Consider the following 23,292-nt stretch of genomic DNA (forward strand, 5'->3'; position numbering starts at 1 on the left):
GATGAGATAACATGTAAATTTTATGGCATTATGTAAATGTTTCCATCATCATCATTGTTATTATTTTATCAGTTATAGTTATTATGTAATTATTATTATTATTACATCATTTCTATTCCCAGGGTCTCAGTTTCCTCTTCTGGACAATGATGGGGGACTAGATGACATTCAAGGTTCATCTTCTTGTTTTAAAAGCTACATTCCCATTTTCAGGGGAGCAGGAGTTTGGAGAGCCTTGGACCCTCACCTTCCACCCAGTTTAGCAAAAAATAAATAAATAAATAAAAGCCAGCTGAGACATGAGGTTTCACCACCACCATGTTAAAATTCACTGTGGCTTTAAAAAAAAAAGTGTGAGCTATTATTAGATTCCTCCAAGGGCAATCATACTCCCCAAGTCACGAGACTCTGGCCGGAAAAGGCTTTTAAGCTTTAAGCAATAGCCTGGGAGATTGGTGCAATGTTTGGTTCAAGAAGTGATTTCACAAGCCCCGTGGCAGTCAGGTGACACTTACTTCTGCAGCTTGATGGAACCGTTGCTGCCTCCCCTGGCTTGGACCAGCTGCCCACTGGGGGCCCCGGATGGGAGAGCTGTTGGACTCTGGGTCCCAGAGCCTTTGGTCCTGCTGCCCAGGAGGTTGCTCTACTAGTGGCCATTTCTAGTTTTTCCCTATTAGAAGGTAAACTAGAGTGCAAGTTCTGTCTTTCTGTGTTTCTCACAAAGTAAAAGAAAGGTCCCAGGATGAAATAAATAGGGGAGACAGTAGCACAATGCCTGGCACATGGAGCTTGATGGAGGTTTTCCATGATTTGATTGATTTTTGTCTATATCGTTCCTAATGTTCTTTGATTCTAGAGCATTCTACAAAAGTTTTAATAGAATTAGATTGATTAAATAGTTAAGACCTTTGGGACATCCAGCTTAATGATAGATTATAATCTTAATTCTTAAATGACTCAATGAACTTAGATTCTTTTTATTAATAATAATAGCTTTTTATTTTTCAAAATACATGCAAATATACTTTTCAACATTACTCCTGCAAAACCTTGTTTTTCCACATTTTTCTCCCTCCTTCCCCATCTTCCCTCCCGTAGACAGCAAATAAAGCAATATGTGCAATTCTTCCAAACATATGTTTCCCCCCCTTATCATGCTGTACAAGAAAAATCAGATGAAAAAGGAGGAAAATGAGGAAAAAACCAAGCAAGTAATGACAATAAAAAGGTGAAAATGCTGTGTTGTGCTCCACACTCAGTTCCCATAGTCCTCTGGGTGCAGATGGCTCTCTCCATCACAAGTCTATTGGAATTGGCCAGAATCACCTCATCGCTTGAAAAGAGCCAAGTCCATCACGGTTGATCCTCACATCATTTTCTTTTTCTGTGTATAACGTTCTCTTGGGTCTATTTACTTCCCTCAGCATCAGTTCCTGAAAGTCTCTCCAGGCCTCTCTAAAATCTTCCTGCTGATAGTTTCTTACAGAACAATAGACCACAATTTACTCAGCCATTCTCCATCTGATGGGCAGCCACTCAGTTTCCAGTTCCTCGACCCTTCAAAAAGGGCTGCTACATGTGGGTCCTTTCCCCCTTTTTATGATCTCTTTGTGATACAGACCCAGTAGAGACATTGCTGGATCAAAGGGTATGCTCAGTTTGATAACTCTTTGGGCGTATGAACTCAGAGGTTAAAGGAGTGGCCCAATTCTGGGATCCATGGAATGCCCAAATTACTTAGGAAGTCAGCCAGCAAGTACTGTGGAAAGAGTGCTAAGCCATCAAGAGTCCTGGGCTATGATCCCTTTTGATTCACTGGGTCAATTTGAGTGAAACACATTTCCTCTCCAGGTCTTAATTTTGTTATCTGTAAAGTAGAAGTATCAAACTGGAATAATTACACAATCCCATCTCAATTTAATATTCCACTTATTTTTTTAAAAATATATCCTGATTCTTAATGGGGAACCTCTAACCCATTTTTTCTTATCTTGGAATCAAGACACTTTCCCCAGTTCCCACTCCTCTAAGTTTTCTCCTCCCTTAGAATGGAAGTTTCCCTGGGGGGGGGAGGGCAGAGGGAGTAGAGACCATCCCTCCGTTCCCACCAGTTAATATAGTGGTTGCCACTAATGAGCACTTGTCTTAATCATTCATCCGTGGGTTCTTTCATTCATCTTGCCTTTAGTCCTTCGGGCCATGGTTTAGGAAGGAAATCGACAAGTGAGTTCATTGAGAGAAAGACAGATCAGGATGTCAAAGAGCTTTGAGCTTATGACACATGAGGAACAGTGGGAGGAAAGGGAGATGTTTCGCCTGGGGAAGATAAGGCTTCTAATTTAGAAGATTTAGACCTGATTGCTATCTTCAAGGGCTGCTACATGGAAAAGGTTGGAGACTTGTTTGGTTCTGCCTCAGAGGGCAGAACTAGGGGCAGTGGGTAGGAGTTTCAGACAGACAGGTTTAGGCTTGAGGTTTAAAAAAAAAAAAAAAAAAAAAAAACACTTCCTAACAATGAGAACTATCCAAGGATGGAATGAACTGACTCAAGAGGAAGTAATCCTCCTCACAGACAACTCTGACTAGCTTTCCTACTCAAGAATTTTCAGTGGCTCCCTATTGCCCCTGGTATGAAAGATAAACTTCTCAGCTGGATTTTTAAGAAAGAAAAGAAACATTTGTTAAACACCTACTATGTGCCAGGCACCGTGCTTTATAAATATCACCCCATGTGATCCTCATAACAACCCTGGTTAAGAAGGCACTGTTATTATTGCACTGTACAAGCGAGAAAAGTGAGACAGAAATCGGTTAAGTGACTTGCCCAAGGTCACACAATTGGTATCTGTGGTTGGATTTCAACTGAGGTCTTCTTGAGTCTAGTATCAGTACTTTATCCATCTAGTGATTCCAGCCTAGCTTTCCAGATTTATTTCTCATTATTCACCTTCCCACTGTGCTCCAGCCAAACTGACCTACTTGCCAAACCCTGACCCATCGCTTCATCTCCCCTTTCTGTGCCTTTGCTCAGGTGGTTCCCCATGCCTGGAATGCATTTCTCCTCATCATCATTTCCTAGAATCCTTAGCTGCCTTCAAGACCACCTTTCCATTTCCTATGGGAAGCCACTCACAAGGCCCTAAATTGTTAGTACTTTCTCCCTCTTCCAATTTTATTGTACTCCCCAGTCTGTAGAGATGTGTGGTCTTCTGGGAGGACTCTTGCAGACAGGAGCTGGGCTATTTTTTTGGTCTATTCATCTCAAGGCAAAGCACTGTGCCTTAAGACTGGGTTTTTTGGGCAGGATTGAAAATCCACATAACACACACACACACACACACACACACACACACACACACACACACACATGTGCATCCCTTGTCTGGGATGTTATAAGGAGGATTTATGGTCAGCTACAGATAAGGCTTGATGCCCCAAGTTTCCTTCCAACACTGAGACATGTGAGTAACCTCAATAAGTTATGTCCATTGCATCATTTGGATTAAAGAAAACAATTCAAATCCACTCTAAAACCTTCATGGAGAATTATAGGGCAACGTGTTCTTGTTCTCTCATCTCAACAAATAAATTTGTGGCGTGATTCCTGTGTGTTATCCTGTGCATAACTCATTAGATAAACTCCCCTCCCCTCTCTCTCAAAAAAAATGAATTTACAAAATTGGGAAACCAATTTATATGTCATGCATTTCCCTGGTTTCATGGAGCATCAGAAGAAAATAAGGAAGAAATCCTGGGTGGATGTTCTTGTGGCAATCTCCTAAGAAGACATGGACAAGAGTGGAAATGGATAGCAGTCCCGTGGGTAGGTCACAACAACCACACAACACAACAACAAACGATATTAATAATGATCATTATAGCAGCTAGTATTTGCACTTCACTTTGAGGTTTGCAAAGAGCTTTCCACATATCACCTCCTTTATTCTTCACCTCAAATCTACAATTTAGGTGCTCTATAAGTCCCATTTTACAAGTAAGAAAACTGAGACAGAGAGAGATCGAGTGATTTAGTAAGTACCAAAAGTTGAGTTCAAACCCAAGTCCTTCCAGTTTCAAGTGCAGTGCTCTTATCCACCAGGGATCCACATAAGAGAGATAACAGAGAATTTCAATGGTTGGAGACAGAGCCAAAAGGTACAGCTACACTCCAGAGATGAGCCAAGAGAAGGCATCCCCCCTGCACTTATTGACAGAGATGGGACACTAACAGTGTGGAACACCGTGTATAACGCCACATGTTTTTCATTCTGTCCATTCATTTTATTGAATCATTTTTTCTTCCTTTTTCTTCTTATTTTTTTTAATGATGGTTCTTTGGAAGGGAGAGGGAGAATATATATGGGGAATGTAAATTTTATAAAAACAAAATATCATCAGCAAGCATTTATTGAATGCCTACTGTATGCCAAGCATTGTGCTGAGTCTTGGGGATACAAAGAAAAGCAACAAAACAATCCCCTTTTGCAAGGACCCCAGAGTCTAAAGCAGGGGTTCTCAAACTATGGCCCATGGGCCAGATGTGGCCCGCTGAGGATGTTTATGCGGCCCGCCTGGTTATGGCAAATGGGCTGAGGGGCGGAGACAGAGTGTAAGCTTTTGTTTTTACTTTAGTCCGGCCTTCCCACAGTCTGAGGGACAGTGAACTGGTCCCTATTTAAAAAGTTTGAGGACCACTAGTCTAAAGGGTATGACAATAGGCAAACAGCTCCGTACATGTAGGATATATCCAGCATAAATGGAAGACAACCTCAGAAAAGAGGAACTAGCAGTTCGAGGGGCAGGAAAGGCTTCTTTCAGAAGGTGGGATCTGAAATCAGGTTTAAAGAAGGCCAGAAAAGCCAGGGGGGATAGAGGAAGAGGAAGAAAGCTCCAAGCATGGGGGAAGACCAGTGACAAGCCTGGGAGATACAGTAGTGTGCTGGAGGAATAATAGGAAGGCCAAGAGTGATGATTGCTACAGTATGTAGGGGAGCAAAAGAGAGGGAGCCTGGAAAGGTAGAAGGGGACCAGGTTGTGAAATTACATAATACAGGCAGCTAGGTGGCTCACTGGAAAGAGCGTCAGCCCTGTTCAAAATCTGTTCAAATCTGAACTCAGACCCTTAACTCTTCCTAGCTGTGTGACCTTGGGCAAGTCACTTAACCCCAATTGCCTCAGCAAAAAAAAAAAATAACAATAATAATAATAATAAATAAAAATAAAAAATAAATGATGTGATACATTTCTAATAGAACTCCACACAGCCAAGCCCAGTTATGCTGGCACGTCTGCAAATGACTGGGAATCAGGCAGCAAATATCTATTATATGCCAGGGAACAAGGTAAGCAAGGCAGAAAATCAGTAAGGAGACTCAGTGTGTGGTGAATGAACACAGGCTGGACTTGTTTGGGAATGAAAGGTGGACTCATTTTGTCTACATTTTGTTCCAAAATTCCTCTCACCCCCATCTATCCAAGTTGTTCTTCCATACTTTAGAACCCCCAGCCCACATATGATCTCTTCATAGAGCTCAGTCTCCAAAGCATTTAATCAGCTTAAGAAAATTAAGCTAGTTCAAAATGGATCTGTCCCACTTCACAGATGAGAAAACTGAGAAACAGAGCAATAAATTCCACTGTTCAATGCTTTGCCATACATTTAGGTAGAAAGTCAGGGCTCACACTACAGTCTCTTGTTTCTCTCACCCATGTTTTTGGCCACATACAATGGATTTTTCCAAGTTTGTCTCTCATGGAAGCATTGAATTTTACTCCACTCTTCCTGGGTCAACTTTGAACTGGATTGAGTTTCAGGTCTGGCCAGATGCCCAAGTGTTTTGTTTTGTTTTGTTTTGTTTCACTGGAGTGTGTGTGTGTGTGTGTGTGTGTGTGTGTGTGTGTGTGTGTGTGAATCACAGCCAAAACAAAACCACAAGACTTTCTGAAATCTTCCATCAAGTAGAAGTCATGCTTCATATCACTTGCTTGCTTTCCTAGTATCATGTGCGATTAATAAATGCTTCAAGATTATAGAGAACAGGAGAGAAAACACTGCTTTTCTTTTGGAGTCATGACAAAGAAAAGATTTTTAAAACTCGCTCAATCTGATGAGAATCTCAATTAAAATCCAATCTAGCCCATGTCCCCTTCCCTACCTCAGTCCCTAGTTATCTGCTACCAGAAGCCAAAAAGAGAATGTCAGAGCTATTTTCTGACCTACTGGTATTAACCATGTAGCCTAGAGAGCCCTGAAATGAGAAGGACAAGGATGAGGATCTGTGCTTTCCTCTTGGGAGAGATGTCCCAAACCAATGAGCCTTGGGACAGGGCTCAAGGGGTTAAGATGGTTGAGTAGATGGGAAGGCCCTAAAGAGCCAGAGTATTTCTTTTTTTTTTTTTTTTTTTTTTTTTTTTTTTTGAGGCTGGGGTTAAGTGACTTGCCCAGGGTCACACAGCTAGGTAGAGTATTTCATATTTGATTTGAGATGTTCCTTCCCACAGAACTATGATGTACAAAAATCAAGTGTTAGCATTCTAACTGGAAAACTGAGGCTCAGAGAAGAAAGTAATCACCCTAGAGCTAGTAAAAGCTGGGACTTGAATTCAGATCTTTTCATTTCAAGGTAAGTGCCCATGGCTCTTTTATTTGATTGCTCTTGTTGTGTTGATGGAGAAGAGGGGGAAAATGAGGTGAATTTGGGAGAACCAGTTCTGACAAACAAGGAAGAAAGGAACTACTTAATAAATTAGAAATGATTGGAACCTTGGAAGATTATGAATAACAACTTCCCTAGCATCTAGCTAGGGAAGAAACGCAAAGCTGGATATAATTGGATATAAATTCTAAATTAGGAAAGAGTTTTCTCTAAGGTTTCTGTCTAACAATCTATAGGTTCTTGTGACTTCTATAGAGAAAGTCAATCTAGGAGCAGTAATGAGATTTAAAAATAAAAAGAAAGGATTCTACTAAGAATGAAAAGTGGGATGTTAACTAAAGGCACCAATATGGATGTATAGGGAACTCATCAATCAATTTGAGAGATCTCTAAAGAAGACGGCAGGACAGGTGATAGAAGATGTGTGTGTGTGTGTGTGTGTGTGTGTGTGTGTGTGTGTGTGTGTGTGAGAGAGAGAGAGAGAGAGAGAGACAGAGACAGAGAAAGAGAAAGAGAGACAGAGAGAGACAGAAGAGAGAGAGACAGAGAGAGAGAGAGACAGAGAGAGAGAGAGAGAGAGAGAGACAGAGAGAGAGAGAGACAGAGAGAGAGAGAGAGAGAGAGAGAGAGAGAGAGAGAGAGAGAGAGAGAGAGAGAGAGAGAGAGAGAGAGAGAGGTAAGTAAAAATAGGGTGAAAGTGTGAAGCTTTAAATGAAACTAGTAAGAAAAGCTAAGGTCATTTTAAGGGGGAAAAAGAAAACATTTATTCCTATAGCTTCAAGACAACAAGGAGGCATTGTGGATGAAGAATCCAAAAGACCTGCGTTCAAATCCAATCTTGGTTGTGTGTCAGGGGGCAATTCACTACATCTGTCTTCCTCAGTTTCCTCAACTGTAAATTGGTTCCCAAGGTTGTCTTGAGGATCAAATGAGATCATATCTTGTAAAGTGTCTGCCTATAGTAGATACTAAATAAATATTTATTCCTTTTTTTATATCTCCCCAATATTGGGGAAAGAAGAAGACTAAGGAAGGAATAGGATCTGTGCTCAGCGAGAATAGGATGATAATAATGAATGATGAAGAGAAGAAAGAATCAGTCAACTCTTCTCTTGCTTTGGTTTTCTCTGTCAAGGAGAACAATCTTTGGGCTACGAAGGATAGAGCAAAAATAGCTAACCGAGAACTGAAATCCAAGAGAATCTGGAAGATTAAGGTGGAATATCTGGATTTCCATGTTGAATTCAAGTCCCCAGGTCCAGACAACATGTCTTCCAGGAGAAAGAGCCCAAGACCAAACCCAGATTCTAGGCTTCTCCATAAAGTTCTCCAAAGTTGGCCTAGAAGCGCTCCTGGCTACTCCTACCTGTAATCTCACCGAGGTCCTTTCTCTGGAGCTTGTCTAGAAGAAGACAGAGGAACTTTAGACAACAAGCTGGCTAAAATCTAGATAAACTCCATCAACCATCTTGCACCTAATCTGAATGATTTGTTCTTGCTGAATCCACAGTGTGACCACTGCATGATTTTCTGGATGTCTAACCAGTATCCCTTTAATTCCATATTTTTAGCAAGCCCCAAAGCAACTTCGTCTGGCCGATAATTTGCTGACTTTGACTTTCTATCCCCCTAATATTAGAAAAATCAGGACATCTACCCTTCTCTAATCTTACTGCACTGCTCTCATTTTCTATATGCATTTCAAAATCATAGAAAGTGGCTCAATAGTCATACCCATCAGTTATTCTTAATTTGTTTCAGTGTTTTTTGGGGGGCTTGTGCCCTGAGATATGATTGATAGGAGTCTTATTTTTAATTCAAGCTTTATTATCTTCCCATGTTTCCTTGATAGCACTTACCTCACTGGGTTGGTGTGAGGACCAAATGAGATAATGTTTCTACAGTGGCAGGCATACAGTAAGTGCTTAATAAGTGCTTGCTTGTTTCCTTTCATCATAACTTCATTTTAAAATCTATCAACAAAGCCATTGACACAATTCTTAGAGGCAATGACCCAAAAGCTCTTGCTCATGTCAGGATCCTCATTGGAAAGAACAGCAGCAGAGGATGTGGTTCACCAGAGGATGTGGTTCACCTTAGCAACCTTACCTGGGTGTTATTTAACTTCCCCAGGGCCTCAGTTTCTTCAGATGTAAAATGAGGGGGTTGGATAAGATGTCTTCAAAGATCACATCCAGCTTTGACCAGTGATCCTTTTCCAACTTTAAGATTCTGTGATTTAATATATGGTCTTTCAAATTACTGAGGGGGGGAATAAAATGAGAGAAATTCATAGATTGATAATCAAGTAAGCAGGTGGATAGCCACAATCAAATGGATAGTAATGAGAAAAAGGGGGAAAGGGAGGAAGAGAGAGATAAAAGATAATCAGGTGAAACTGAGACATACAGACAGAGATGAAACACAAATACCTGGAATGCAGCAAGCATTTAATAATTGTCCAATTGAACTGCAGAGCACTGTCCTAGGTGCTGGCAGGGAGGAAATATTGTTGTTGATGATGATGATGTCTTCCTCATGGTTGCTGTTGTTGTTAGGGGAGGACGTCACCCTCAAAAACCTTATAGTTTAGTGGGGCACAAAAACAAAAACATGGAAGAACACACACACACACACACACACACACACACACACACACACAAGCAAACAACAGTGCTCTATTTCTGACTCCATATGTCAGTGTTCCACTGGGAAGCTCTGTGTGGGTGGGAGCCGGAGCTGGAGCAGCCAAAAGCACAGTTCTGGGACCAGGAAGGGAAACAGAGGTAATCACTCCAGTCCTACTCATTACCTCCCAAGATGATGTTGGGCAAATTGTATTGTATGGGCCTTCAGTAAATAATGTTTGGAAAAGTGAGTGACAGAGCACTGTCCTAGGTGCTGAGGGACAGGGGGTCACAGGGACACTCTGGGCCAGTTGCAGGCTGCTTGCCTGAGCTTCCCCTCCCAACTTCTCCCTCAGTGCCATCTCTCCTCTAACAAAACTGATCTTACTGGATATCAACATGGGAGGAGACGTACCCACATCCTTAGTGATCACCCTATCAAGGGTCTGCAGAAACCTTTTCTCTCCTTCCCCCATCTCGGCTTAGGGAAATACATACTAAAATAGAAATCTGATTTCTATTTTTCAATAGAATTTCTATATTTCAATAGAAAAAATTGATTTGTAGATGCCTTGAATCCATCAACACTGATTAAGTACCTGATACATGCTGAACATCTACCATGTGCTTTGTTGAGGGGCAGAAGTTGAAAGTTAAATAAAGTGTTCTGCACATAACCCACTGACACTCTAAAGACAAATAACTTGGAAAGATCCAAAAACTCTGATCAACTCACTGACCAACCACCATTCCAAGAGAAAAGTCTTGATGCTGCTCATCTCCTGATAGGTGAAAGACTAAAAATGGAGAATGAGAGGTCTGTTTGTTGTTTTTTTTCTCCCCACAAGGTCCGTGAGGGATTTTTTTTGACTGACTAGGTATATTTGCTACAAAAGCTTTTTTTTAAGTCAAATAAATTTTAGGAAAAGAAAACAGATTTTTGTTCATTGAAAAAAGATTAATTTAAAAAAGAAATCATTTTTCCTTTCCTGTGACCCTAGTTTTGCAAATTTCACTCACTATTCTGCATGACTTTCTGGTTTCACTTCTATGGGAAGATTTTATAATCAAAAACATCAAAGCAAATAATATCTCAAGAAACAAGTTAGGGAAAGTGCTGGATTTGGAGTTGAGGCTAGAGTTGAAATATCAGCTCTATTCAATCCCTGAGTAACTTTAGGCAAATCATAATTTCTGAAAGCCTCAGTTTCCTCATTAATAAGTAGCAGGCCTTCAAGATTTCAGAAACACATACCAACAGGCCTTATTATAGGTTTATACTTTTAATCCCAACCAGTAACTATTCACAGGTTGCAGAACATTGTGTGGATCTCTGCTCCAAAAACTATAGTTCACAAGGCTCCGCCAATGAGTTTGCCTTTAATTGTGGGAATAGACACAATTAGCTTAAAGAAAAGGCCTTTCTTGCAAAATGGATAGTTTTGATTATATTAAGTTAAAAATTGTACAAACAAAATCAATGCAGACAAGATTAGAAGGGAAGCAATAAACTGGGAGGGGATTTTACATTCAAGGGTTCTGATAAAATCCTCATTTCTAAGCTATATAGAGAACTGACTGAAATTTATAAGAATCAAGCCATTCTCCAATTGATAAATGGTCAAAGGATATGACCTTTGATTCATTTTTTCAGATGAAGAAATTGAAACCAATTCTAGTCATATGAAAAGGTGCTCTAAATCACCATTGATCAGAGAAATGCAAATTAAGACAAGTCTGAGGTAACTCTACAGACCTCTTAGATCGGCTAGGATGACAGGAAAAGATAATGACGAATGTTGGAGAGAATGTGGAAAACTTGAGACACTGATACATTGTTAATGGAGTTGTGAACTCCATCAATTAATTCAATTAATTTTGGAGAGTGATTTGGAACTGTATCCAAAAGGCTGTCAAACTGTTCATTCCCTTTGATTTAACAGGATCTCTACTGGGCTTGTAACCCAAAGAGATCATAATGAAAGGAAAGAGACCCACATGTGCAAAAAATGTTTGTAGCAGCCCCTTTTGTAGTGGCAAGAAACTGAAAACTGAGTGGATGCCCATCAGTTGGAGAATGGCTGAATAAGTTATGGTGTATTCCATGTTATGGAATATTATTGTTCTGTAAAAAATGATCAGCAGGATGATTTCAGAGAGGCCTGGAGAGACCAATGTGAAGTGATGGTAAATGAAATGAGCAGAACCAGGAGATCTTCATACATGGCAACAGCAAGAATAATAGGATGATCAATTCTGATGGATGTGGCTCTTTTCAAAATGAGGTGATTCAGTCCAATAATCTTGTGATGGAGAAAACCAACTATACCCAGAGAAAGGACTGTGGGAACTGAATGTGGATCACAACATAATATTTTTATTCTTTTTGTTGTTGTTTGCTTGAATTTTGTTTTCTTTATCACTTTTTTTCATTTTTAATCTGATTTTTCTTGTGCAGCATGATAATTGTGGCAATATGTATAGAAAAATTATACATGTTTAACATATATTGGATTACTTGCCATTTATAGGAGGGAGTGGGAGAAGAGAGGAAAACAATTTGGAACACAAGGTTTTGTAAGGGTAAATGCTGAAAATTATGTATGCATATATTTTGAAAATGAAAAGCTTTAATAATAAAAAAGAAAAGAAAATGCATTTCTAATATGTCTTAATAAGCTGTAAAATATACCATTTTTGCATTTGAACTCTTTTATAAATTTAAAAAAGGAGAAGGAAAGAAAACTGGAGACAATTCTGATAGTATTCCTCAGAGAAAAGTACATGGGGAGAAACAGAAATGGTCCTGAGAGGACCTGAAAAAAAGAAACCCTCAAAAAAAAGTTGTTTTTGAAAGTGATGGTCAAAGTATTTTGTTTCTCAGCAAGAAATTTGCATATGACTATTATGAGGTTTTTCAGGTTGAGAGCTGGGAAACTGATAACTAGAAATTTTGGGTGTCTTTGGAACTGCTCTATAACCTATTTGTGAGAGATGGTAATTTTCATTTTTCACTCTAAGGTCGAAGTGAGTCACTTAATATAAGGTAACCCTGCTTTAAGGCAAGAAGGGAAATAGAGGCTTAAAGGGACCAAAGAGGCAGAGTAGAAACATAATCAGAAGTAAAATGCAGAAGGAGGGTGAAGACCTTCTTCCCTGATACCTGAAAAGAATCAGCAGAATTAAGAAGTGAAAAGTGGCTCAGTGGAAAGAGCCCCAAACCCTACAGTCAGGAGGATCTGAGTTCAAATCTGGTATTTAACACTTTCTAGCAATGTGATCCTGGACAAGTCATTTAACCCCAATTGCCTCAGGAAAAAAAAAAATAATCTAGAGAAGAACTTAGAGCTTGCATTTTCTCTCTTCTCTATTATCCCATGAGTCAAATAAACTTCCTTGAGAAAGATGGAGTTTGCATTTGGTTCTAGGAGTAGAGCTGATTAAAAGAGGAAAAACTTTTGCTAGGAGGAGCTCATTGGACAAAGAGGAATCCTCTGCTGTTAACAGATAGCTTGAAAAAGAAGAGGCTCATCTCCCTGGCCATTTACTGCCACCTGTAACTTTGGCTGGGGGGGAGAGGGAAGGGAAACCCTAAGAGCCAGACAAGGAAGCAGACTTACTTGCTAAAAGATTATAATATTATTTTAGGACTCAGCCTAGGAGTTTTAGTAAATGAGTCCTATTTGACAGATGACCTTTTTCTGTTGATTTTTTAATTCAATAGTCTTATTTTTCCAATTGCATGTAAAGATAGTTTTCAACATTCATTTTTATAAGATTTTAAATCCCAAATTGTTTTCTCCCTCCCTTATCTCCCCTTCCCTAGACAGCAAACAATCTGCTATAGGTTATACATGTGTGATCATTTTAAGCATATTTCCATATTAGTCATTTTGTGAAAGAAAAAAAATAGAGCAAAAAGGGAAAATTACGAGAAAGAAAAAGCAAACCCCCCCAAAAGGTGAAAATAGTATGCGTCAATCCATATTCAGTCTCCAAAGTTCTCTCTCTGGCATTTTCCATCTCAAGTCTATTGGAATCAGCATATTGGAATGATATTGGAATCAGCAGATTGCTAAGAAAAGTCAAGTCTATCATAGTTGATCATCACATAATCTTGTTACTGTGCACAATTTTCACTTCTCTCAACATCAGCTCATATAAGAGTTTCCAGACTTTTCTGAAATCGGGCTGCAGATCATTTCTTATAGAAAAAGTAATATTCCATTGCATTCATATATCATAACTTATTCAGCCATTGCCCAATTTGTGGCCATCCAGTCATTTTCCAGTTTCTTACCACCACATAAAAAGCTGATACAAACATCTTTGCATGTGTAGATCCTTTCCCCTCTTTGATGATCTCTTTGGAATATAGTAGTGGGCACTTTTGGATCAAAGGATACACACACACACACACACACACACACACACACACACACACACACACAGAGTTTTCTAGCCATTCGGGCACAGTTTCAAATTCTGTCCAGTACAACTCCACCAACAATGTACCAGTGTCCCAGTGTTCCCACAGCCCCCCAACATTCATCTAATCTCTTCCTGTCATCTTAGCCAATTTGATAGATGTGAGGTGGTATTTCAGAGTTGGTTTAACAGTCATTTCTGTAATCAATAGTAATTTAGAGCATTTTATATGTCTGTAGATGGTTTCAACTTCTTCATTTAAAATTTGTCTGTTCATATCTTCAACAAATGACTTTTAATACAGACTAAATTTGTTTCCTTAAGGAGACCAAGTACACCAACCTATAGTCCAAAGTCTTGGATTTTCCAAAGCACATGGGAAACTCCCTATCTGCCCTGCACATATATTAAGTACCTACTATGTTCTAGGCACTGGATAAATGACAGGGATACAAAAAGGGGGCAAGAGACTGTCCCCGACCTCAAGGAGTTTACATTCTAATGGAGAAGAAACATCCAGATAAAAATATATACAAAGCAAACTATAGGGAAAAAAGGAAATAATGAACAGAAGGAAGACACTAGAATTAAGAAGGATTGGATAACAAAGGTAAGTACCAGAGCTATAGTGAAAAGAATCTCAACCTTAGCATTTTTAAAATGTGGGTTCAAAATGACAAATCTCTGAGCCTCAGTTTCCTCATCTGTAAAATAATACCTGCCTCACAAGCTTATTGTGGTGATCCAGTGATAAAATTTACCTAATGGCTTTAAAGAACTATATAAATGGCCAAATTTCTTTTTTAGTGGCTGACACTTCTGATTTTCTGACTGTAGGAATCTCCAGACGAGTAACACTCTCCCCCAATGCAGATCCACATCTGCTCTTTAACCCACAGTCCTAGAATCTCCCTCAAGGCGCTGAGAGGTAGGAGTAACAGTCAGTATGGACCAGAAGAAGACCTGGATTTTGGAGTCCTAAGTCCAGTTCTCCTGCCATGGCACCACACCATCATTCCAGCTATGGAAGTGACAAGGATGCTGATTTTCATGAGGCTTTTCTCCTAAGGACCCTCTGTGGCGGAGAATGAAGGGAACTAAGCTCTAGAGAGGTGGGCTAGTCACTTGCCCATGGCTAGGTGAGGCAGCTAAGAAATGCCAGGGATAGAGCTGGAACTAAGGTCTCCCATTCTATGTCTAGAAGACTTGAGTTTCTAGACTGCAAGATCATTGGTTGGGAATAACCTTAGGGGAACCATCTACTCCTTCTTTGTATAGATAAAGAAGCTGAGCCTCCAAAAGTGGAGATGACTTACTCATTCTCCTATAGGTAATGGGTGCAGAGACAGGATTCAAACTCAGATCCTGGGACCCCGGTTCAGCATTTCTCCCACAGAACCAAGCTGTTCTTGCACTCCTTTGGTTCTTGTGGAAGAAAATCACAAATGATAGTAAAAATGTGGTGGAGACTTTTATGAGGGATGGAGGGAGAAGGGAGGGACCTTGCAAGTGATTGAATCACACCCAGAGGCAGCCTCTGACTGGGCTAAACACAGTCCCAGAACTCCTGAGGGGAGCCCCAAGGGAATCTCTCATGGGTACCTGAAAACTGATGCAGAAACTTTGCCATGAACATTTCTATTTCTTCATTGGAAAGATGTCCATTTAAAATTGGAGCCAGCCCTCCTCCCAGCTCTGAGCTCTACAGCTCACTGGCCACTCTTGTCAAGGGAAGGCTCCTGAGCAAAGACCTGGGTCACCTTGTTCCTATCAAGAGCCTGGACATGGACTCTGCTCGTGGAAAACTTTATTTAATGAATGAGTGGCTTTCAGAGCAGCTCGAAACCTCCCTGTTGGCTGTAATCTGCTCAAGTGATCTTCAAAGTCCCGCTTTTTCCTGGTCTCTCTTTCTGAAAATCTAGATAAATAGAAACGGGGCATGTCAGAGCGGAGAGGGGCCTTAGGGCAGAATCTGGACAAAATGTTACAGACTCAAGACTTAAAATTTAAGGCCCGAAGGAACCTTCGAACACAGAATGATAGAGTTTCAGTTAGGATTGAGGGTAGGGCCTACTAGAATTATGAGAGAGCTTCACATTTATTTATCTCTACCAGTTATGTTATTTTACAAACGAAGATCCTTGAGACCAGAGACATTACTTTATTGTATAAGGTCACACAGCTAGATGGTAACCTCACATGAGCTTGAATTCAGGTCCAGAAACTCAAAGCCAAGAGCCCAAAGGGAATCCATACCTGGATTATGGCTGGTTTCAATTGTGGGCAGCAGTGAGACTTCAAGGCAAGTCATTCGTGTCTTCAGGGCAGTGCCAGGAACTCTGATGGCATCAAGAACCACAGGGGAAACCAGGGGAGGTGAGGAGATGGGGAAGTGCCTGCTGAAAGGAGGGAAGAGAAAGCAGCTGCAAGTGAGTCATGCAGGGGGAGGACTCCCCCGGCCCTGGCTTTATGTGTCCCCCACCCCCATGTGCTTCTCCTGTGCCCAGGGTATGAGGAGGAGAGAGGCCCCCTGCTCCTCTCTGTTCTTACTGTTCTTTCTAATAGGTACCTAACCCTCCTGATACATTTATGAGCCTGTGGGCAGAAAAATCACCCATGAGTGGCAAGGTACAGAGAGGCAAATCTGGCCCTGACCAGAAGGAAGAAATTCCCAGCAGTCCTATATAGTGTAAGTGACTGCCCTAGGAGCGCCTAGGAGCATTATGGGAAGGGCATGGCAGTGGGCAGAGGGCATGGACGGAATACAAACAGGAAGGGGATGCTGGGAGTCTCCAGGCCTCAAAGAGTATGAAAAGCTCACAGCTAATTAATGACGGAGAGTTTCCTCAACACCAAATCCAGGGTTCCTGCCCCTTCCCCCCCAATCCACCCGGGTCTGTTCATATACCATCACTGTCCATGTGTTCTACCTTCTAGCCAAACCAGAAAACTACCTGCTCATCCCAAGCAATCAGTCAATAAATATTAAGAATCTACTATGTGGGGCAGGAGCCCCAGCCCTGAAGTCAGGAGGACCCGAGTTCAAATCCAACCTCAGACACTTAACACTTCCTGGCTGTGTGACCCTGGGCAAGTCACTTAACCCCAATGGCCTCAGGGGAAAATAAATAAATAAAAAATTATTTTAAAAAAATCTTCTATGTGCTGGGGATTGCTCTAATCACTGGTAATAAAGAGGCAGAAGTCAGTCCCTGCCCTCGAGTGCCTTAGAGTCTAAGAAGACATCATTGTGTGATCATATCTGTACGCATATCGCTTGCTGGGCAGGGACCGTCCTTCCCTCTGCCCACATGTTGAATTTCCAGCCCATCTTTCCAAGAAGTCTCCTGAGAACCCCATCAATGATGACTTTCTCATGCAACATAACACAGAACTGAGTTTTATACCTCTCCACTACATCATGTATTCAATAGGTAAACTAATGGATTAAGCCTGGTAATATTGCAAGTTCCCACCCCTGTGTGAAGAGAGCAATGAAGACTACTCTAGGTAAACTTTTAATCTCCCCCCGGGTCTCCCCCAGAGTGCACACAGCAGGTGCTTAATACATGTATTCTGGGTTCTATATGTTGGACTAGATGATTTCCAATGTCCCGCCTACCTCCGAGGCCCTGATTCTGAATGTGAGTGACCCGAACCATGAGCTCACAACAAGCTCTGAAGTTCCATCCAACCCAACTCCCCAAGCACCTACTGTGCGTCAGGCCATGGTATGGTCCCACCTGTTGGCTCACTCGGTCTCTCTGGGCTTTATCTTCCTCATCTGTAAACTAACGTGGTCAGACTAATGCAGAGATCTGTAGATTGACTTGACTCCCAGAGAAAAGGTCATCGTGACTTTTTGGTTTAAACTTAGATAAAAGTGATTAGAAGCAATGAGTATATTGGTATAGTGGGAAGGGAGGGGGTCTTAAAGTCAGGTAACCTGGATTCGAGTCCTGTCTCTGCCATACAGTCCCTCTGGGGACTGCCCAGTGTAGTCGATCAGTCTGACAAGCATTTATTAAGCGCCTATTATGTGCTGGGCACTGGGCCAGGCCAAAAACCTCACCCACTATTCAAGCTTCCCTTCTAAGAGACAACATGTGACTGTGCACCCACAAAGGAAGCCACCCTTGGGAAGCTCGGTTCCTTCTCTAGAGCGTCTGGTTTAGATGTTCCTAAGGCACTGAGTTATTTACAACCGGTCCACACTGAGTAGTCAGTGTGGAAAAATGTCCATCACCTTTCTCATCAATGAGACTAGCCAAAAGTAACCCAGGAGGCAGAGAATCCCCAATCCCTAAAGCTCTTCCAGTCACAGGAGGAAGAAACTGGGCCAGCGGCCCGAACCAAGGGGCATAGAGGCTGAGGCAAGAGAGGTCAAATGCCCGGCCTGACATCACACACAGCTGGCCCTGAGCTCGGGCTTCCTGATCCCCAGACCAATGGCCTTTCCATTTTCACCCTTGCTACCTCTTCCTTGGGTCACTTTCCTTGCCTGCCAAGGCTGGATTCCGTAACGTCAATGGGGTGAACTCAACTCTTGGCTCTTGCTTCCTGTGAGATATTAAGGGGGAGTGAGGGCTTACTTCCCTTAACTGAACCTCAGTTTCCTCATTTATGACATTAATGTGTAGACCAAATGAGTCCTAGAGTTCTTTCGAGCTCAGACATTCAAGACAGGGTGGGGTCATGGGAACCCATTGACTCTACACCAAAATGAAAGGAATGAACAAGAAGAGTGGAGACCCAGGCCTGTCTGTGGGGTCACCTGCCCTAGAAGGAGTTAGGGGAGGGAAGCAGCCCTCGGGTCCATGGGATGGGAGTGAAAGCAGGAAGTGTCCCTTCCCCTCACCATCAGTTCATTCTAAAGGCAACCATTCTGGCAAAACATCAAGTGGAAAAAAAGGTTTCTCCTAATTCTCTGGTGGGCAAAAATGCTCCAGTCCTTCAGTCTCCTAAAAGCAGAGGCCTAGCATGTTCCACAGGAGTCACGCCATCTTAGATGGCACAGAGCCCCCGCCCCCCCCATTTACCACCTCTATTATCTTGAGCAAGTCAGGGTCAGCACTCTGAGTCCCGATTTCCTCCCTTGCCAAATGGGAAGGGGAAGGGCCAGAGGATTCTAAAATGCAGCTTTGATAGCCAAGGAAACTCGTGCAGTGGAAGAAGGCTTTGCAGTCAGAAGTTCTGAGTTTAATTCAAGATTCCTTCCTGCGTGACCTTGGGAAGTCACAGATTGTCTGAGGCTCAGTTTACTCATCTGTAAGATGAAGGGGGCAATTAGTCCCAGAGACTTCTAATGTCCCTTTCAGCTCTCCGTCTTTGACTCTGGGATTCTGAGGTCTTTTTAAATAGGATCCCAGAAGAGGTTTTATCCCCCCAGTCACTCATGGGACTTGGGATTTGGAGCTGGAAAGGACCTCAGAGAACAGCCTTCAAGGAGGCTTTGCTAAGTGCCAAAACCTTTGGGCCTTGGGCCCCAGCCGGGCTTAGTTGCTATGGGGAGAAACAAAGGGTTTCTAGCTGTCGACCTCCAAGCAGATGGGGAGAGTTTCCACTGGCCTGTGGGCCTCCCTGGCCTTTGGCTAACCTGACCCAGGGAGATTAGCTCACTGATGCCTATCACATACAGGCAGCCCCAGGCAAGAGTTTCCAGGAGGAAACCTAAACCTACTGGACCAAACAGCCCTCTTCCCTCTGGGTCCCAGCCTGCCTTCTTCCCCAGAGTTCCTTCTGCTTTTTCCATCCCCCTGCCTTTTAGTAAAAGGCCGTGCCGGGGGGTGCACTGGGAAATGGGTGACAGAAGATGGAGAGAGAGAAAGAGACAGACATATTAATACACACAGAGAGAAATAGATAGGCAGACACAGATTAATAAACATAGATCAATAGATAGACAGATTAATAGACGCATAGATCAGTAGATAGATAGACAGGCAGAAGATAGAAGATAATGATTAAGGACCCTTCCAGCTCTAAAATCTGTGATTCCACTAGTGCAGTGGAAAGACCAATGGTTAGAGGACCTGGGTTCAAGTCCTATCTCCATCATGTACTACCTTGAAGTCCCTCAGCCTCCTTCAGCTCTTGTTTTCTCATTTTCTCACCAACATGGTATCTTCCAGCTCTAAATCTCCACCCTAACTATAATCAGTTTTCCCCATGATCCCTTTCAGACAAGTAGTATGGGGACCCTGCTGTGTGGGTTTCTGGGAGAGGTCATCCATTTCTGCCCATCCTTTCAGGAACAGAGAGCTGGGGACAGAACCAGGAAAGGGAGCCCTCGATGGGACCTCAGCAGCGAGGGAACTCGTGTTTCAAGCAAGAAGATGGAAGAGCAGCTGTAGATCTTGTTGTCATTTGTCCTTTCCCAGAGGGGACCATGACTTCAAGGAGGTGATGACCTGATTTACAAATGAATTGGATTTAAGTGATGGAGAGATAGGCAGTCACCAGAGTCACTTTCTCCTCTGGACCCAGTGACAAGCCACAGATTAGGATGACTGACATGGAGCAGGATGCAGGGGAAGATCTGGACCTTTTTAAGTTAATGTCATTCTCTGATCTCAGTTCGTCTAAGACAGTACTCATTCAGTGACTAAGGTAGATAAGAAATGAGAGGCAGAATGGCTCAAGCTGGGAGGGAAAGACCCTCAGGGTTTCTGGCCAAAACAGAAATAATTGCTATTTATACTCATTCAGAGCCGATCTGGGCCCTGACAATGACCACATGAGGCTTGGGCTGGGATTTGCTGTTGACTAATGAAAGACAAACTACATGGTCCTTAAAAAGAAATCTAACCTGTAAAGCCTGAGATAGTTTGTGAAGTTTTAGAGACAATAATGGAAGGAAGGAAAGAAAGGAAGGAAGGAAGGAAGGAAGGAAGGAAGGAAGGAAGGAAGGAAGGAAGGAAGGAAGGAAGGAAGGAAGGAAGGAAGGAAGGAAGGAAGGAAGGGAGGGAGGGAGGGAGGGAGGGAGGGAGGGAGGGAGGGAGGGAGGGAGGGAGGGAGGGAGGGAGGGAGGGAGGAAGGAAGGAAGGAAGGAAGGAAGGAAGGGAGGAAGGAAGGAAGGAAGGAAGGAAGGAAGGAAGGAAGGAAGGAAGGAAGGAAGGAAGGAAGAAGAAGGGAGGGAGGGAGGGAGGAAGGAAGAAGGAAGGAAGGGAAGAAGGAAGGAAGGGAGGGAGAAAGGAAAGGAGGTGATATAAAGATTTGCCATGAATTGTATTTAAGGGAGGCAGGGCTGCACAAACAGCCACACTCTCTCTTCCAGAACCATCTGGGTCCAAAAACATGAAACAGACCAAGAGGACCGGACATGGCCCCAGCTGTAGCTCTAGAGACACCAGGAGGAGTCAGGTAAACCAAGCAAGGCTTTGTGGCCCCGGTCCTGAGCCAGGGAGCTGTAGACTCCTCTGTGGGACAAAGTCCTGGGCCCTAGAACTGCCTCCACTCAGCACTACTAGAAAGACCTGGGAGTTACTGATTTTCCATCGTGGAATATTAGTACCAAGCTATGTTTTGCTACTTTCTCCTCCTCCCTCTCTCCCCAGGCAGAAAAGATGCTCATTCCAGGACTTATTTTGTTTGAAAAGTTACTTTTCTAAAATCTATCAAGATAGCTAGAATTCCTTTTTTGAGCTAGGCTTAAACCCACTGCCCTCTCACTACGGTTGTTGCTTGGTTTGTGAAGGGGGAGAGGGAAAAGGATGAGAAGCAACAATGTCCGGGCGTTTGTCCGCAGAACATGACGAGATCTCAACAGCAGAGAAGCCCCCCAGGTTCACCTGTGCCCCTGGTGGCAGAGCCCTCCAAGCTCATGCTGTGCCATCGGGCACACTGCAACTCGACTGTAACCGAGTGCTGTCATTTGGGTGTCCCTGGAGAAGCAAGACCAACCACCGTCAACCTACAAGGATACAGAAAAGGCTGAGACCTCGAGCCAGGCTTTCTCCTAAGTAGCTGCTCCATCAAATGGAAGGGAAATCATATTAGTTCTTAGTACTGATTAATCTGGAAATTGGAAATTTGGAATTCCGAAGTAATTAGAAAGATTATTTCCTTTTTTCATACTTGTGATTCAGCTGGTCTGAAGACCTCCCAAGACCTCCTTTGATTGATTGGTCGATTGATTGATTCCACCGTTTTTTCCACAATTCGGTCTGAGGGATGGCGACTCACCTAAGGCCACACATAGTGAGGGATCTACAGGACATCTTGTTCGGCTCTCGCATTTCTGAAGACCAATGACATCATCCAAGATGGGGCTTAAGCCCAAATCTACTTGGATTCGTTCTCCGGCTCCAGCTGCGTCAATTCCACGTGCTCGGTATAAAGAAAATGGTTTTCTTTCTTTTTTCTCTCCCTCTCTCCATCATGACCCATATACATACGAAAGCAGGCTGAGAAGAGTGAATTTTGCCAGAGACCAGGAGCCAGTCATCAGCTCACTGATAACTTGAGTCCCTAAAAGTGAGTGGCTCCCAATCACAACAGTCTTTCCCAAGGAAATCTACTTTAGACCAATCATTTTAAATTAAAAAAAAAAAAAAAAAAAAAATACCTCCCAAAAGGCAGAACTAAACCAGATCTAAGGTTTTCCTTCCTTTGCCTGAGGCTACCCATGAGTCAGAGGACCATTTTGCTTTCTGGGCCAAGGCTGGGCTAGTTGGACACGTGGCCTGATTTCAGCTTTCCTCCTCCCAGTCACCCTCCCCTGTGTGAACATCCCTGGGCAGGCCGGGGTGGGGGGCAGGAACTGGACACGGAGAATTGTCTAGTGAGTCCAGTCTTGGAAAGCAGGAGCCAGAAGAGGGGAGAAGTCCTCCTCCTTCACCTTTCCCCTTCAAACCTAGATCCAGAAGGGGAGAAGAGCCTTCTCAGGGCCTTAAATGACAAAAGCCAGGATTCGAGCCGAGTCTCCCCCACTCCACTTTCTCTTCTAACAGGGCTATTTGCTTCTCCTTCTCTTACTCATCCCTTAGGAGTCTTCTCTCCTCTGTCCCCTGAATTACCAAATCAGCACAGCACTAAATAAATCCCCTTCTCAGCATCTCCAGCAAAATGGCACTCAGACCTTATGTGAAGCTCCCTGGTTAGGGAAATGGCCTACTGGACAGAGTGGTGGACTTAAAAGCCAAGACCTGAGTTCAAATCCTGTGCCGGCAATTTCCTATCTCTGTGACTAGACAAATCATTTAATCAGTTTCTTCATCTGTAAAACGGGTATAATAATAACATTCATTTCCCAGGGTTGTTAGGAGAACTAAATGAGATCACATACATGTCGGGTTTGGCCAGTCTCAAGGCTTTATAGAAATTAGGAAGTCTGCTCTCTCTTTGGGCAACCGTCCCCTTTCCCTTTCTGTAATTTTTTTTTTTTTTCAGGTGTCAAAGTCACACAGTCCTGAGATCAGCCACAGGAACCTGACCTTATTCCACCTCCAGGACTGCCCCAGGGGCTTTCAAACAGCTGATTTCTAAAGAGGTAACCCACTTTGAGTGACAGAAGGAAGCTTTACTCTCAGCTCTGCCTGAAAATACAGCCCTCCTCCCCTGCCCTGCTAAAATTAAGCTCA

General features: G+C 42.7%; 1 long non-coding RNA gene across 1 annotated transcript; it reads right to left on the minus strand.

Annotated features, from left to right (window-relative positions):
- Window positions 1–974: 974 nt before the first annotated feature.
- LOC141541573 (uncharacterized) lies at window positions 975–22,327 on the minus strand. Its single transcript, XR_012481841.1, has 5 exons — window positions 21,896–22,327; window positions 15,968–16,107; window positions 9,089–9,201; window positions 8,766–8,888; window positions 975–1,867 (listed from the first exon to the last, which is right to left on the minus strand). It is a non-coding gene; the product is annotated as an uncharacterized LOC141541573 (long non-coding RNA).
- Between the last annotated feature and the right edge of the window lie 965 nt (window positions 22,328–23,292).

The sequence above is a fragment of the Sminthopsis crassicaudata genome, chromosome 4 (genome assembly GCF_048593235.1).
Source record: "Sminthopsis crassicaudata isolate SCR6 chromosome 4, ASM4859323v1, whole genome shotgun sequence".
NCBI lineage: Eukaryota > Metazoa > Chordata > Mammalia > Dasyuromorphia > Dasyuridae > Sminthopsis > Sminthopsis crassicaudata.